Genomic DNA, 5228 nt, shown 5'->3' with positions numbered 1-5228 from the left:
ACGTGCTTTTTGTATGTAATTTCATCATATGCTCCGCCTTAAAAAAAACCACTTGGCTTCCCATTGGATACTTTGATTGTCCAGTGACGTCGTAGTCACATGCACAAATTATGTTATTTTTCTTCCTTATCAATAATTTTATGTGTGTCCAAGTTATTAATGGAAATGAATGTATTTAATATCTTTCAACTGGGCCGCAACTAGGGGGGAAGCAGGCGGGTCTCGTGCCCCGGGCGCTGGTTTTTGTTCTCAAACCTCTCCTTCAACATTGCAAGGGGGCGCCAAAATGAGCATTTGCCCCGGGTGACCAAACATCTAGTTGCGGCCCTGTCTTTCAAGCTTATCTCTCGCATGTTAAATGAGGAGTAAGTATAGCAATGATAAATCCCGTATTTTTGGCCATCCCGTCACGGTGTTTTGATTAAACTGTCCAGTTTTTTCGTCATTTTTAATCAAGCCAACTGGAATTCGTTATCTTCATTAAAATCGTTTATACAGGATGATTCGAAACTCAACGTTTAAACTTTTAAGGAAAGTAGAAAACACAAAAGTAAAACAGATTCACGTGGGAATGCATGACCGGAAACCCCAACCTGACCAGCTGGAGGATAAACGAAGATGCAGAAATTACAATCCTGTAATGGGTAGAAAAACTCTTTATTTAGCGATACTTTACACGAGGACAATACACGTACTCGTTAAATTCCACAAGTGCTCAAAGTTCTTACCATCCACAGTTATGCACGCTTCTCAACGGCGACACATTGATTGTCGAACGCTTTCAAAAATACCCGGCCTTTCGCCGACATTTGCAGTGGTGACGGAGATTCTTGTGACGAGATCGGTATCAGAGTCAACGGACGTGTCGTAGACCATGGCTTTCAAGGTTTCCCAAAAGATGTAAAGTATCGCTAAATAGAGTATTTTCTGAGGATTTTGCATTGAGGGTAAGCATCACTGAGCTCGGTACTGTATCTGCTGGCCTTGCATTCATGTAGTGCAAGTGTTCTTGACTTTTTGTGTTCCAACAACCTTCGTGCCAATTATTTTCGTGCTACACGGGTACTGCTATCTTCTTGAATATTTTGAAACGAAAATGGCAAATTCCTGAATTTTTGCAGTTATGTAAGTATAATGTTGAAGGCCTACGTGTTCAGAGGGTCCCGAAAGATTTCTAATCAGTGAGCACATAGATAGATAGAACCGCTCACAGCCCCGGACTGATGCAAAGCACCTTACTTCCGTTACCTCAAAAGAGGCAGAGTTGTGTCGGACATAGATGTCGATGCCGCTAAAAGCTGTCCTTCACAATGGCTGGCGATGTTAATGGGCGGAGGTACGGGGGGAGGGATTACCCCTCCGTAACATCAAAGATATGACCTACATATACTGACATTTTCTCTTCCCCCCTCCAGACCTTAAAATCTATTCCGCCTGTGGCAATTAGGGCCACAAGTAGATTCTTGGGCAGCGGGGACAAGCATGAATTCTGGCGCACCCTCTTGTAATGTTGAAGATGTTAAAGGATGAAATTTAGGCCCGCTCGGGGCATCAGACTTGCCTCTTCTCCTTCCCCCCCCCCTCCAAGTTGCGGCGTTGATGGCGACTCCTCTGGGAGTGGCTCGCTGAGAACGATTGCGCTAAATTGTTGTATCGTAACACTCAGAATGGCAGCCGTATTTCTAAGTTCAATTGAAATTGGTAATTTTATCCCCAAAGTATCTCGTAGCAACCGCTGACTGATTTCGTGACACCACTTCAGAATCAATGTCGTATCATATGCAGGACAGATAATCAAAATTTCTCTTAAATAATGAAGCTTTCTCTTCGATATTTCTTCATGTTTTAATTACTGCTGATAAACTTTCCAGTAGAGGAACAATGAATGGTTTATTTCAGAACAAGAAAACCACGTGCTTGATATATTCTTCTTTTTTCATGGGTCCAGTCCCAAGGTCATTGTAAGATTGAGGCTGAGCATTCGGATTACAAACCCATTGGATATGTCGGTGAGACGCTCTTTCTTCCATCTTCGCGATCCTATTGATGAATCGCTTGTGCAGCCAGGCGTTTAAATTAACCCACAGGAAAGTGGTTACTACGAAATTCAGGCCCACCAGCGACCAATAGTCCTGCGGGATCAAGAAAGCTACGGTGTATCCCGTTATGTAGAGCAGGTACACGAGCAGACGCACCTTCAAGTATTCATTGGACGTAGGAACGAAGATCAGATCACTTGTTGTCGTCTCACGGCTAGACAGCGAGTACAGGAACGTTCTTCCGGATCGGTTTCCCATATTCGATGTGTACTCGGCTAAATCACGGATCAGAAGTCTCTGGGAGGAGTTCCGAATGAGTTTATTGGTGTTAGCGTTTTTCACAGAAATTACGGTTCTCCAACGAAGATTCAAAGTGCGGAAGAACGGTCTTGGTATGCGAGAATTTTCTTCAGCTTGAGAAAAAAATTGGATATCGCAGTCAACGTGTTGGTGGCAGCAGACTTTGAAACGGCCCAACCCAACTTGGTAAGATTCTTGTGTGATCTAATGAATTGTGAACTATTATTATCATCCCACAAGCAGATCTTTAACCACTTATCGTATCGGTCCAGCTGTGCACCCGGCCTTAGTCCCGAATGTGATTACATGAAGCGGAGTGCAATGTAATACCCTCTTTGCGAGAAGCGATTTTATCCTCGACGATAGATTTGAGCTCGCTCGAAAAATCGATCTGCTCTCATCCCAGTCTTTTCCACCACATTCTTCTGATTCAGTATTATACTTGTATACAGTATACTACTTTATATAGGATGGGGCAATCCAAACCCTCCTTTTTAATAAATCCTTTAAATGGGGCCCCAAGAAGAAACTCTGTCCTGTTGCCCTGAGCAGGCACGCTACGACTCTGCCGACAAGTATAATACTGGATTAGAAGAATGTGGTTGAAAAGACTGTGGGATGAGAGCAGAGAGATCGATTTTTCGAGCGAACTCAAATCTATCATCGAGGATAAAATCGCTTCTAGCAAATAGGGCATTACATTGCACGCCGCTTCATGTAATCACATTCGGGACTAAGGCCGGGTGCACAGCTGGACCGGTACGATAAGCGGTACAACTGCAACATCGGCACGGATTAGTTTTAAAAAAACTAAGATTCAGGTTTTTGACTAAGAATTTCAAAAACAGGAATTTTGTTAGGAGGGATGTGATTTCGCCACCCCCCATTATGAAATCCGATATTTTTTACAACTGTGTTTTTTGTTTCCCCCCCCCCCTAAAATTCCCCGCCTCTAGTTCTGGAAATGATCAAGATGGGTGGGTGACGACACACGCTGCGTTATTTTTTAATGAATGCCGTCCGTTTTCATTTGATATGTGGCTGCAGGAGTTCGTTTATGCTGTTCTTATTTCGTAATAAATGACATCAATCAGAGGCGCATTTACGGGGAGGTGAGCTAAGCGGATTCAGGGCAGAAATTTCGTAGGGCAATTTAAATAATTTGTGCTCAAGAACATTAAATACAAACAAAAGACGGCTAACAAAATTTACCAGCTCGTAGGCGATGAAGACAAAAATTGCCTCTGTCTCCGACCGTAGACAGAAGCGTTCCCTCCCTACCTCCCTTCCGTTCAGTAAAATAAAAATTGCATTTATTGGCATAAGAGAAGTGGGCACCGTTTACTATGCACCCCCTTGGTTATTGCTCTCCTTTCTCATTTGAGGAGCAGGAATCTTCAACCCGTTGCCCGCTAGCACCAATCGTGTCCAATTCCGTGTTCGCGATCTACGTTCCAATTAAACGTTTGTACGAATTGCATTCAAGAATTGAAATCGCCCTGATTTCATGCATTTATACACTGGTGTTAGAAATTAAGAGAATTTGCAGACCTGGTCGATTATCTCTGGAACTACTGTACCGATTTTAATGAAATTTGATATGTACATACATTGATACAATACAAAACAAATAACCATTCAATAATTTTAATTCACACGCATGATCGTGCATAACACTCGTTGGAGTCGGAAGGTATGAAACAGCGGTTGCAGAATAAACAAAAAAATTGGTTAATAGGGCTATGGTGCCCTCTTACAGATATACAGGTCTCTCAGCGTGATTTCATACTTGAAATAAGGCAGTTTATCATTTCCTGTAGCGATTGGTCCTACACGTTTAGCAACGCTGTTTTCATTCCCTGGATGGTTCCCGGAGGGGAGTTGTGAGTTGCAATTGCCCTCCCCAGAGCGTCCCAGACATGCTCTATAGGGTTAAGGTCTGGAGATCTGGCTGGCCAATCCATCCGGCGAATATCCTCTCTAGAAAATCGTCGAGCAGAAGAGCTGTATGTTGCCTCGCGTTATCGTCCATTAAAATGAACTCAGGGCCACCTGCACCCCTGAAAAGGTGAACATAGGGCTCCAAGACCTCATCCCTATACCTCACACCAGTCACAGTGCCTCTTTCAAAGACATGGAGAGGTGTGCGGCCATCCAACATGATGCCTGCCCAGACCATTAAACCTCCTCCGCCATAATGGTCGATTTCGCGGACATTGGAGGGTACGTAGTGGGTCCCTGGTTCTCTCCATATGAACGTACGGCGAGAATCGGTGCTTAGGCTGAACCGGGACTCATCAGTGAAGAGAACGGTCGCCCATTAATCCATACTCCAATCTCTATGCTCTCTGCACCATGATAAACAGATTCTCCTGTCCGTAGAAGTGAGCGGGACAAACAGCAGGTCTTCTTGCAAACAACCCTCTCTCATGAAGTCTTTTGGAAACAGTCACCCTTGATACACGGGTTCCTGTGACTGCATACAAGTCACGAGAGAGCTGAGAACACACACTCCTGTTACACCTCGCTATAATCGACAAACGGCGATCTTCTCTGGCCGTTGTGGCTCTTGGACACCTTCCTCAGGCTTTCTCTCGATTGATCCGGTATCCTGGAACTGTTTCCATAAGTTACACACGACGCTGGGCGTTAAATTGAACTCTCTACAAATCTGGACTTGAGATTGGCCTGCTTCTGGCCTCCCCACAATTCGCCACCTCATTCCATTATCTAAACGTTGGTGGTTATTCATTTTTACTGTTACAATTTGAAATTAACTGATTGCTGCAAAATAACACCAAGAAATTTGGCGAGGTGTGCTAGCGAACGAAATGCGTCTTAACTTATGCGCGCTTATAAAGCCTGTTTCTCTACTGGCTCCGCCTACAC

Source organism: Pholcus phalangioides, unplaced genomic scaffold, assembly GCF_987345545.1.
Source record: "Pholcus phalangioides strain wild (caught in Gottingen) unplaced genomic scaffold, Ppha-v1.0 ptg000001l_1, whole genome shotgun sequence".
Taxonomy (NCBI): domain Eukaryota; kingdom Metazoa; phylum Arthropoda; class Arachnida; order Araneae; family Pholcidae; genus Pholcus; species Pholcus phalangioides.
This window is presented reverse-complemented; position numbering follows the sequence as displayed.